The 13,275-nt window shown below is 39.2% G+C and overlaps 1 protein-coding gene across 3 annotated transcripts in view; it reads left to right on the top strand.

Moving 5' to 3' along the window:
• Positions 1-4,179: 4,179 nt before the first annotated feature.
• The window catches only part of CYSLTR1 (cysteinyl leukotriene receptor 1), a 58,351-nt gene continuing 49,255 nt past the window's right edge, over positions 4,180-13,275 (top strand). For 2 of the 3 annotated variants that reach the window (XM_008978133.4, XM_003824413.4), the window contains exon 1: positions 4,180-5,270. The gene's annotated coding sequence lies outside the window, so the exon portion shown is untranslated. Of the gene's footprint in view, positions 5,271-10,882; positions 11,413-13,275 lie in introns of those variants that run through there. The other variant, XR_008622789.1, reaches the window with a different exon arrangement.

The raw sequence follows: 13,275 nt of genomic DNA, 5'->3' as shown, positions 1-13,275 counted from the left end.
CCCATGCCCACCAACCCAGGGCGTTAAAGTCACCATTACCTGCATCTTCTCATTGTATAATCCATGGTATGTTTTTCACATCCAGTTCTCCCCATCGATAGTGGATGATCTCTCCTATGACAGTCAGTCTTTGGGCCAATTCTCATTAATGAATCTGAATTTTTTCAGAATTTTTATTTATTTTTACTTTTATATTTAGGTTCAGGGGTACATGTACAGGTTTGTTACGTGGGTAAATTATGTGTTACTGAGGCTTGGTGTACAAATGATTTTGTCACCCAGGTAGTAAGCATAGCACCTGATAGGTAGTTTTTTGACCCTTGTCCCCTCCCAAACTCCCCCCTCAAGTAGTACCCAGTGTCTATTGTTCCTATCTTTATGTCCATGTGTGTTCAATGTTTAGCTCCCACTTATAAGTGAGAACATGCATTATTTCTAAACTAGACACATTTTTAAGTGATTGTAGATAATCTCCCTAATTAAGGAAAGGCCTAGCTCTCACTGAAGGTCTTTGCCTAATTCCTCCATTACTGTTCCTCTCTTGTAGCAAAAGTTGAGGTAAGAGCAAGTCTAACTGGCTCCAGTTCCTAGGCTTGGAGACCATGAAGCAGGTTTCCTGACCACACACACCTGCAGACTCTCTGTCACCTCAGCTGCCAAAATTTCCTCCAACCCAGGCCACTTCCCCATCCATACTCATCTCCAGCTGAACTCAGGGGCAAACACTAAGCAGCAGGAAGTAAAGCTGGAGCTCATCATAATCATGACACCTTTCATTTGTATAACTTTTTTGTTTTTTGTTTTTTTGTTTTTTTATTGAACCTTTATGAATATTTTCTCTTTTGGTCTTGTCAGGAGAGAAAGGCAAGAACTGCAAAAATTTATGTAAAGGAGCTCTCTCATCCATGCTAACCAGATCCCATGCCCCCCAAAACACTTTAAAGCCCACAAATAGAGTCACACACACTCAATGTGCTTGTACCATGCTCAGAGATCCACACTGAATATAAATAAATATGTAGAGGTAGAAACAAATCTGCTTCCTCTTCATAGATGCCCAAAAGCCTGGATTCTTTTCCCAGCTTTGGCACTTAATTATATGAACTTGTACTGATATTCTTTACCCCAAGCTAGGTATTAATTTTAACAACTGTCCTAACTTTGTGCTGTTCAATGCAGTAGCCACATTCACATGTGGCTATGTGGCTATACTACTGAGTGCCTGAAATGTGGCTAGTGTAATTAAAATACAGAACTATTTATTTATTTTATTAATTTACAGTTAAATCTAAATAAGCAGGTGTGGCTAGTGGTTACTGCATGGCTAGTGGTGACAGCACAGAATAATGTACATAGTAATGTAACATTATTTAGATGATCTGTACCATCCTTCCTAGGTGGTCTGTGCTGTTCTGTTCACAGGGTTCATTCAACCTCATCCAGCACTCTCAGTTAGAGGGCCCTTGCCTCACTAAAAATGACAATCCAGGGTTGTTTTATATCCATGGAATAGGCCCTGGGGCAGGAAAAAGGAAAGTTGTAATAGCCATATTTCTACAGCCAGCCTGATTTTTTTCATTGTCTCCGTGTTTCTATAAGCTGGAACTAAAAGTTGAATCATGGCTATTCTAGTCTCTGTGAATGAATGTGATAAAAGAAAAGCCTTAGACAAATTAAAGTTAACAGAGTTTAATTGAGCAAAGAACAATTTGTGAATCAGGCAGTCTCCGAACCAGAAAAGGTTCAGAGAGGCTCCAGTGCTGAGGTATGGTTGAAGATTTATAGATAGAAAAAGGAAAGTGATGTACAGCAAGTCAAAGTGAAATACAGAAACAGCTGGATTGGTTACAGCTTGGCATTTTCCTTATTTGAACATAGTTGGAACAGGTGGTTACCTTCGTTTGGTCAATCTTGATGACTGGTACAAGAGTAAGTTACAGTCTGTTTATACTTCTAGTTAGGTTATAGTTCACTATGTACAGAGAAACCTTTAGGCTGAACTTAAAATATTTCCAGGAGACAGCTTTAGGCTAAACTTAATTTAACAAGCATATATGTCTGTATAGAGCTGGGCTTTGAGTATAGTCATGCTCTTTACCCTTCCAAAGTGCAATTAGTATTGGCTGTGAAAAAATTTCAGTCCTGGAGAAAGAAAAATTACTATTTTTGATTTTGTGGTAAAATAATGGCATCTTGAGAGAGCCTCTTTCTAGCCTGCTTTTTCATCTATAATATGAAAGGGTTGGACTAGATTTATTTATTCAACAAACCAAACAAGGCAATGAGCTAACAGCTGAGGACACAATGATGAATCAGACATGTCATACCCTCACAAATTCAATTTAATATAAAGTCTGAACCAGATGATGATTTTTCATTACCTCTTTCAGCTCTGAGTCCACATAAGCTATGAATCCTGTCACTTACGTGTGAACACTGTTGTGACTGAAAATTCTTTATCTTGCTACCCAAGTCTTACTTCATTGAGACAGATTTCCCATCCAACTACATGTTATCCCCCCTCTCCCTCACCACTCCCTATTTGGTCTTCCTTACCTCAATAAGAAAGTAAGAACTGAAGGAGTCTGGGAAAATGAGCAAGAGTAGAGAGACAGCAGCAGACAGGTATCATTCTGGGCACTTCAACCTTTCCTAAAGTGAAAGAGAATGTGAGAGTAGATATGTAATGAAGATGGATGGATGGGAAGAGAAAAGATAAAGAGATGAAGAAAGGAGACAAGGAGTCTGATGTCATTTATAGCAAATGTGGTGTAAATTGATCCAGCTGTACAAGGCAAAGACCCATTTGGGAATGGGTGAATCACTGCCTTCCCCATTGCTCAAGAACAGAAAATTAGCTAATGAAAGAAACAGGTAGGGGAGCACAAAGTAGAACCACAAGAAACACCCTTTCTGCCACAGCTATTTCGGTGCCAACTTGAAGCTCAAGGATTGAAGGGGGCCTGCCCCTCCACGCCTGTGGGTATTTCTCATCAGGTGGTACGAGAGACTGAGAAAAGAAATGACACAGAGACAAAGTATAGAGAAAGAACAGTGGGCCCAGGGGACCGGCAGCCTCAGCATGTGAGGACCTGCACCAGCGCTGGTCTCTGAGTTCCCTCAGTATTTATTGATCATTATTTTTACTATCTTGGCAAGGGGAGTGTAGCAGAGCAACAGGTGGGGAGAAGGTCAGCAGGAAAACGTGAGCAAAGGATCTGTATCATGCATAAATTCAAGGAAAGGTACTGTGCCTGGATGTGCATGTAGGCCAGATTTATGTTTCACTTTATACAAACACCTCAGTGTAGCAAAGAGTAACAGAGCAGTATTTCTGCCAGCATATCTCACCTCTAGCCACAGGGCGGTTTTATCCTATCTCAGAATAGAAAGAATGGGAATGGTTGGCTTTACAGGAGACATTCCATTCCCAGGGAGGAGCAGGAGACAGAAGCCTTCCTCTTATCTCAACTGCAAAGAGACCTCCCTCTTTCACTACTCCTCCTCAGCAGAGACCCTTTACGGGTGTTGTGCTGGGGTATGGTCTCAAAGCAGAAACAATTTTTCTTGGTACAGATCAAAATGGAATTTCTTGTGTCTTCCTTTTCTACATAGACACAGTAACAATCTGATCTCTCTTATCTCCACAAAGGATCTAGCTCCTTTCTCTTTTCTTCATTTCCTGAGTATGAATTGCCCTTCCACTGTAGCTCAAAATGGCTGTAACATTTCAGACTGGAGGAAAAGTGATAATTCACTCTTTGTCTCACTTATAAATTTTCCTGTAGATATTTGGGGATCCAAACTCAGTGGAAGAAATACTAGTTTGAATGTCAGTTTAGTTACTAAAACTCCCTAGGAGAGGATTAGAAAGTCTAGTCTTGAATCCAAATGTTAACATCCCTTCAAATGTGGTTGGATAGCCTTTTCCTCCAACTATCACCATCACCACCACAATCCAGAACTCTGTGAAAAGAGATAAAGATTCAAGGGCCTTAAAGCGATTGCCCCAGGTTGGTTGTGAGGTAATTCTTGTACCTAAAGATACAAAATTTGAGTAAATGACTTTGTTCCTACAGCAGGTAGCAAGCCAGAAGTCTACTGCTGGGCTCATATTTTACAAGTACATAAAACTAGTTGTTAGTTATGGGGCATGTTTACAAAGTGTTAACATCAACATATTTATGCCCATCTCCATATAGAATCTTCTTAATATAACTCAAGATAATTGATGTAACAAATTCACATCATGATCTTACCAATTTGGTTTTTAACATCAAAGTGCTGCCCCAGGCTTCAATCAGCACATACCAGACTGCTATGTCCCTATTCTCCAGAAGCCATATTGAGCACCCCACAGCTCTAACACCTCAGAGCCTAGCCAAAGGCCAAGAACACTTGCCTGATCCCCCAAATTTCCAACACAGGACCATTGACAGCAAGCCCAGTCATTCCAGGTCATCTTCAGTGGGACAAAAAAAGAAAAAAACAGTTTTAATCCAATGGAGGCAATTTATTGTTATGAAGATTTCAGGAAACAAAGCTCAAAAAGGAACCAGAAAGGAAAAGGCTTTTTAGAATGTGGATAGAGCCACAAGTGTCATTAAGGAGAGAGAGAGAGAAACAGAGATGAACTTTATGTTACTTAAGATCAAGTTTCACATAATGCCAGTTATATTAGCATATACTGGCAGGATTATCTTTCCCCACCTACAAATAGTCTAATGACCTCACAGTCACAGAAATCACAGAGAACTAAGCTGAAGAGAGAACACTCCTCCCTGCTTCCCATCTTAGAGCAGCTGAATAATTTCCTGAGAATTCTATTCCTGAAGCTAGGAAGAAAAGTTTATTTATACATACACGCAACCTGCAAGTCTCCAGTTTCTATTCTTCCTTCCTCTTTGACCCTTCCCCTCCCCCACTTTGCACCAGAGAAGTCAGACTCCGGGAGTGCTTTAACAGTTTGAAGGCTAATCTGAAAGAGGAAGAAGAATCTGTATATCTGTATATATTGGCTAGCAAATGTGCCCTGCTCTCTCCCCTCTTAAAAATAGCAGCAACCCATCTTTGCAAAGAAGCTTGCCTATAGAGCAGGCACTCTGTGAATGGACTGTGCTTTTACGACCCTACAGGGTATCAAGATACTGTGCAGCTCGCCAACAAGGATTAATTGCAAGGACTGGTAGATCGAATTTACTGAAGACTTGGAGCTTGCTTCTGAGAACAAACGCAAAAGGACAGTAAACTGTGGACCTTGAAGTTAGCAGGTAAGGAGACTCAGTATTCAGTACTAAGACCAGAACAGTATGTAGTAAAATGTTGCTGATGGTAAATTTTAGCAAATTCCCAGGAGTTTGGGGATAAGTTACCTGCCTTGCCTGCTTTAAGTTTGGGTGCTAGTATGAATTCTTTCTGCTTTATTTCTTAGCCAGAAATCTGATAATATGATCAGTCTGTCAACAAATATTGCTCAGTGCTTCTGCTAGGGCTCAACGTGGCAAAATACAGAGGAGACACACTCCGCAAGCCTCCAGTGCCTTTGTAATTAAGCCAGAAATGTAAGATACATTTTCAAATCCCCATTTTGAGGGTTCAGTGGAGTTTCTCTAATGTAGTGACATTTTCCTTCAATATGGAAAATAAATATGTAGTAATTACTGAAGGTAAACCAGTGGAGAGTAAAATTTTCACAAGGTAGTTTCACATTTGTTATCCCACCTGAACCTTTCAACATCCTATAATTTAGACAAGGTAGGTGTTACTGTCCATGTTTATGAATGAGAAAATTGACTCAGAGAGGCTAAAAAATTTTCTTGAAACACACCATACAACTAGAAAATGGCCAGTTCTGGCCAGAGACTGTAAAAATAAAGCTCTCTCAACTATAAATGAATAGAAGAAAATTGCATGATCTATTTAGTAACTCAGACACATCTGGTGTAGACTAAGTTTACACAGAGCCAAAAATTCATACATTTTAATAAAATCTTTAGCCAGGAACATTTTTCTACTTAGCGACAAAAAAGGCTGTTTTCAAGAGGAAACAAATGGGTTTGTAAGTTCCACCTACTGAATTCAGTGGTTCTGCTTTCCAGTATTCTGATTATTTTGAAACCTAGAGAGAAACTATGATACCATATGTCTAACAAATGATTATTTTAAAAGAGATTGTAACTAAATCTGAACTAGATTGTACACTGTTTTAAAAACAAAAATATTTATATTTTTACAATGCATTATAAAATACAAAGGACTGTATTACATTTAAAATACATTAGGAAAATTTGTTACAAGACAATTTTAACTTTATTACAGAAGTCTTAATCATTCAGAAATGTTTTCTGTTGTTGTTTTACTATTAATGGCTCAATTAGAACTAAAAGCTATCTGTTTTTATATCATAAACAACCTCAAGTGCTATATTTACATTCATCCATGATAAAAAAATTTTCCCCAGTTCCCCTAAGTATTGACACCAGCCAGTCAGGGTTCCTCCAAATAAAATAAGTCATTTTGGGAGCCAGTAAGCACACAGATAATGGTAGGTTAAGAAAAGTTTGCTATTTGCTTTTAGATTTAATCTAGCATGTTAGTGTATTCCTAATCCAGAATCATCAATTCTCATTTTCTACTACCTCCCCTTAATGAAATTTTGATGCATTTAGAAACTATTTATCTGTCATAAAAGCAAGACTCTTCCACAGTATAGAAAATTATAAATTTGTATTTTCAGTATAATTGACCAATAATAAAGGATAATAAAGGGAAGGTGCTGATTCTTAAGGTACATACCCAACCTTGTGAATTCAATACTATGAATGGTAACTATCATAATCTCCCAAATAACATTGCCCTGTATGGACCTCTACTTTGGTCCATTTTGTTATTCTCATGTTCCTAACACCTAACAGTTGCTGCTCTAAACTATCTTGCTGCATGGATTTCAATGGGAGAGAAACGGGGTAACTGGGATAACTGGGAGTTCACCCTTGTTTTGACATGTAAACAACTGGGTGTTCTCTGGCAAGTTAACAGCCATTAGTATTTCTTGGTTCCTTTGTGTATCTAATGCAGTAATGAGCTGATAGGAATATTTTCTAAATCTCTTAAAATGATAAATATAAAATCTGAAAGCGACTTGAAAATACAAACCACCATCAGAAGGATTTTGTTTAAATTCCATTCATTCCAGGTGGATAAACATATAACAAAACTGACTGCATGGGGAGACAGTAGGGCTAGCTACTTTCTACTCCCTAGACTATATTGCTAGGTCAGGGACATCACTCTAAGTCTCAGCAACCTCATCCTACTCTTAGGACCTGTCAGTAGCATCAAACACTCTGGATTATAGTTGTCACTAGCCCTACAATACTTATGCACACCTCAATGTGAACTCTAAAAGGAATAAAATATTTAAGAGTAGTATTTAAAAAGTATTTCTGTGAAAGCACTATCCACCTTTTGTTGTTACTACTTTAACCAAGCCCATTGATTCTTAGGATTATATGCTAAGGATTAAAATAGTTTTTTGCAGCAAGTTTTGAATGCAACACAATATCCCACTACTCTTTCATAAAACCACTTGTTCAATCACAGATTTGGTTATAATACAAATCACGTTTTTAAAATATATAAGTATGTATAGTTGTGTGTGTGTGTGTGTGTCTAAAATAGAAAGACCTAAAGTCACTTTTGTCTCTCACTCCAGTTTTTTGCGTTTCAGGCCACATGAACATCTATGTGGTATGATTTAAGGGTCAGTGAGAAAAGCTTTCCCAGTTCAATCAGATATGAACAAACTGTTGAAAGATATATTTATATTAGTCAACCCTACAAAAGATAGATTAGTCAGTATGCCAATTTGTTGCTTTGCAGTGCAGAAATAAAACTGTTGGCTGGGTGTGGTGGCTCATGCCTGTAATCCCAGCACTTTGGGAGGCCGAGGTGGGCAGATCACAAGGTCAAGAGATTGAGACCATCCTGGCCAATATGGTGAAACCCCATCTCTACTAAAAATACAAAAATTAGCTGGGTGTGATGACGCATGCCTGTAGTCCCAGCTACTCGAGAGGCTGAGGCAGGAGAATCGCTTGAACCCGGGTGGCGGAGGTCGCAGTGAGCCGAGATCGCGCCACTGCACTCAAGCCTGGCGACAGAGCGAGACTCCGTCTCAAAAAACAAACAAACAAACAAAAAAAACTGCTAAGAAGTCTGATAGACTCATAGCAAGAAGTACATATCCTCATCCCTACAGAAAAGGCAATAAAGAAAGCCATTCCTTTATCTAATTTGATTAGATAAATCCAGACATCTTAGGTCCATTAATTCATGTTACAATCAAGGTGCTAAAACACCCTCAGATGGCAATTACTTTTGCCTTTAATTAAGATTTCTTTATGGATTAGTAGAAAAGGCCACTGTATAAATTCTTCTATCCTGCTGCTTCATTCTGTCTCATCCCACTCCATCTCATCATGACCTCTCCTTTCTCTGTGCCCCACAGTCCTTCTTCTAGATTGGGGTGGTGGGTTCATATGGAAGAAAAGAGAAAAAAATACTTTAAATTTGGGGGATAAGTTAGGAAGAGGTCCTTATAGAAATAGAGGAAAAGAGAGAGAAGAGTAAACATAAGCCCTTGAACATTTAACACATAGTTGATTTTCCTTTTGATGAATAAAATGTCATTATCTTGCTTAGAGTGCTTTCAGAATCAATACAACCCAGACATTTGAGCTCCTACATATGTGTAACTGATAGAAAAGAAACAGGAGTTCAGATCTAGACTTGAGGTCCTTGAGCTAAAGAAAAAATAGGAGACATTTGGGCATTCTTTTATTTTTCTCAATCCCTTTTCCCTAAAAGGGAAAGAAAAATCCAGTTTTGAATAGCATTTCAAGATGTCTAAAGTATATGACTTCTTAAGATTTCTCATAAATTTCAGATTAACAGTGTTTGTTTCTACAAAGGGTTGTCTTTGTGTTGTCATGGATTCACCAAGCTAAGTAGAATTGAGCTAATAATAACAACACTCAAACATCTCAGATGTGTCTTACATACTTATTCCAAAGTTCCTAGGAAATATTCAGGCCTCAGAAGGTAATAAGGCTTCTTTTCATTCCAAATTGGTTACCATTTGTGTTTGATCTGAATTTGAATTCTTACTTAAGACAAAGGGCCTTAAATAAAAAGCAATCTCCTAGAGAACAACTCTTTTGCAAGAGCCAGACATCTAAATGCCAAGATGATAGAAGCAGGCCTCAGAGTTAGCTGTAAGCAATGACCTCAGAACATCAGAGGATTCCAAGCTGCTGGTAATTAGGTAGAGAGTTATAGAGGTATTCCTGGAAAAAGGCCCTCTACTTAGTGCTTTACAAAAAGTTCAAAAGTATGTGTGTAGGTTGCAACACATTTCTATCACCCAAACTAGGGGTGAAAGTATCCTCCACTATACACTGTCACCCACACTCATACACTCCTCAAGATCTCTATTGCCTTTTGTTAACTTTCATTTCCCTTAAGTTCTGGTCTTATGCATCCTTTTAATCTGATTACACAGGATAAAGCATTTTTGGCACAGTACAATGGAAGGGGACACACTGTCATTAGTTCTGAATGCCACAGTCCAAGGTCCTTTTTGGTTTGACAGTGTCATGTGCTTAGATTCCAACTGTCTGACAACAGAATGGCCTGAATTGATGGGTTTGACATTCTCCTCTTAAGGAGAATAAGAGACTACAGAAGAAACACCTGAGAGCTGTCAGCAACGAAGTGTCAGTTCCCCCATAGTTTTTAATACCAATGAGAATACATATCCTTGGAAATGTATTCCCAAAAAGCATATCCCTGTGAGCAGCACATCCCTGGAAATATGAAGTAAGAAAGCTACTTATTGTAATGATAGGGCTAAAGTGATCACAGACGGAAGGATCATTCTGCCCTCCTCCCCCAAATCTTTTACTACGATGGAAGAAAGTCACTGGGATCATTAGCGTAGCCTGATGGTTTGTAGATTAAATCTCCATAGAGGATGAGTAGCTTTACTGTAGTCAATCAATAAACAATCACTCAATAAACATCAAATACACATTTTCCTATGTGCAAAGAGAGATATGATTGTGGGGTGGTGTGGTCAAAGTAGGTGAGCCTTATATGAATAAGAAAGAGAATAATAAAAATTTACATTTTAAAGAGCTTTGTAATTTACAAAACATTCATATTTGTTGACTCTCCTATTCATTCAGATATTGATTCAACAAACATTAATGAGTGTCTACTGTATCAAAAGATTAATACAGCATTGTCCCTAACCTCCCTGAGCTCAGAATTACAGGATGGCACAACCAACTTTTTTTCATTTGACAATAATAGGCTACATGGAGAGGAGGAAAGAGGGCACTGGGGAGTTGGTCAAATAAAAACAGGGCTCCACTGAGCTGCACCCTCTTTAAATATGTTTTCTGCATCCTGCCACTGCTCAGCAGCAGAAGAGGAAGTATCGGTTTTAGGAGCCCTGAGTCCCAGCCTCCCCACTTCCTCTTCTGCTTTGGCCCTGCCTTCATCACCCCACTCCTGTTGGCACTCCTCCAACACGTACAGACTCTCCAGTGCATGCTAGCATTTACTAGAAAGGTAAAGGAAATCTTGGCAGGCGTATAACTTAATAGAATCATGAAAGTACATGCAGATACTGATTTAATCTTTTTGTCTCTGCTGTTGGTTCAATCCAAAAACACCCATCAGTCTCATTCGGACCCTATAATCAAACACATCCTTGAGTCTTTGCATTTCCATTAGTCTCTGACATATGGCACTTTTGAACTCTCCTCCAGCCCCACCAGACCACTTATGCCTTTTTTTTTTTTTTTTTTTGAGACAGGGTTTCACTCTTGTTGCCCAAGCTGGAGTGCAATGGCAAAATCTCGGCTCACCACAGCCTCCGCCTCCCGGGTTCAAGCAGTTCTCCTGCCTCAGCCTCCTGAGTAGCTGGGATTACAGGCATGTGCCACCACGCCCAGCTAATTTTCTATTTTTAGGAGAGATGGTGTTTCTCCATGTTGGTCACGCTGGTCTCAAACTCCCGACATCAGGTGATTCACTCACCTTGGTCTCCCAAAGCGCTGGGATTACAGGCATGAGCCACCGCTATGCTGTCTTTGTTTTAAGATCTTTGCCTCCCTTTCTGCCCAAATGTGTAGATTCAATCTGCTCCACCCCCTTTCCTTTCTTCTCTGGTGATTTGTAAAGTGCCCATCCATGAGTCATGGTCCCCTGCACTCTGTGAATTTTCAGGCTTCTTTTAAATAGATTCTACCCTACTAGATATATCCACATTTTACTATCACTTTACACCATTATTTAGATTCTTGCATAACAGCACCTGCACTTACACACACACACACACACACACACACACACACACACGTGCTCCTTCCTCTGATCCTAGACATCCACCCTGGGAAATTAGATGCTCTATTACTCAAAAGCTCTTAAGACCACAAAGTTACTCTTCAAAGTTGCCCAATTATGAGAGGAAAAGAGCAAAAAATGAAGAAAGCAACTCACTGCTACTAATGAGCTATGAGCTTACTGTCTAAATGGGTGTGACAGACATGTAAGCAAAAAGAGTAATTACAGCAATAACAGAAAAACAGAGAGCCAAATCATGAGTGAACTCCCATTCACAATTGCTTCAAAGAGAATAAAATACCTAGGAATCCAACTTACAAGGGATGTGAAGGACCTCTTCAAGGAGAACTACAAACCGCTGCTCAATGAAATAAAAGAGGATACAAACAAACGAAAGAACATTCCATGCTCATGGGTAGGAAGAACATTCCATGCTCATGGGTAGGAAGAATCAAGATCGTGAAAATGGCCATACTGCCCAAGGTAATTTATAGATTCAATGCCATCCCCATCAAGCTACCAATGACTTTCTTCACAGAATTGGAAAAAACTACTTTAAAGTTCATACGGAACCAAAAAAGAGCCCGCATTGCCAAGTCAATCCTAAGCCAAAAGGAGAAAGCTGGAGGCATCACGCTACCCAACTTCAAACTATACTACAAGGCTATAGTAACCAAAACAACATGGTACTGGTAGCAAAACAGAGATATAGACCAATGGAACAGAACAGAGCCCTCAGAAATAATGCCACATATCTACAACTATCTGATCTTTCACAAACCTGACAAAAAACAAGCAATGGGGAAAGGATTCCCTATTGAATAAATGGTGCTGGGAAAACTGGCTAGCCATATGCAGAAAGCTGAAACTGGATCCCTTCCTTACACCTTATGCAAAAATTAATTCAAGATGGACTAAAGACTTCAATGTTAGACCTAAAACCATAAAAACCCTAGAAGAAAACATAGGCAATACCATTCAGGACATAGGCATGGGCAAGGACTTCATGTCTAAAATACCAAAAGCAATGGCAACAGAAGCCAAAATTGACAGATGGGATCTAATTAAACTAAAGAGCTTCTGCACAGCAAAAGAAACTACCATCAGAGTGAATAGGCAACCTATAGAATGGGAGAAAATTTTTGCAATCTACTCATCTGACAAAGGGCCAATATCCAGAATCTACAATGAACTCAAACAAATGTACAAGAAAAAAACAACCCCATCAAAAAGTGGGCGAAGGATAGGAACAGATACTTCTCAAAAGAAGACATTTATGCAGCCAACAGACACATGAAAAAATGCTCATCATCACTGGCCATCAGAGAAATGCAAATCAAAACCACAATGAGATACCATCTCACACCAGTTAGAATAGCAATCATTAAAAAGTCAGGAAACAACAGATGCTGGAGAGGATGTGGAGAAATAGGAACACTTTTACACTGTTGGTGGGTTTGTAGAGCAGTCCATCCATTGTGGAAGTCTGTGGCGATTCCTCAGGGATCTAGAACTAGAAATACCATTTGACCTAGCCATCCCATTACTGGGTATATACCCGAAGGATTATAAATCATGCTGCTATAAAGACACATGCACACGTATGTTTATTGTGGCACTATTCACAATAGCAAAGACTTGGAACCAACCCAAATGTCCAACAATGATAGACTGGATTAAGAAAATGTGGCACATATACACCATGGAATACTATGCAGCCATAAAAAATGATGAGTTCATGTCTTTTGTAGGGACATGGATGAAGCCAGAAACCATCATTCTCAGCAAACTAACGCAAGGACAAAAAACCAAACACTGCATGTTCTCACTCATAGGTGGGAATTGAACGATGAGAACACATGG

This window comes from Pan paniscus, chromosome X, assembly GCF_029289425.2.
Source record: "Pan paniscus chromosome X, NHGRI_mPanPan1-v2.0_pri, whole genome shotgun sequence".
NCBI lineage: Eukaryota > Metazoa > Chordata > Mammalia > Primates > Hominidae > Pan > Pan paniscus.
This window is presented reverse-complemented; position numbering and strand designations above follow the sequence as displayed.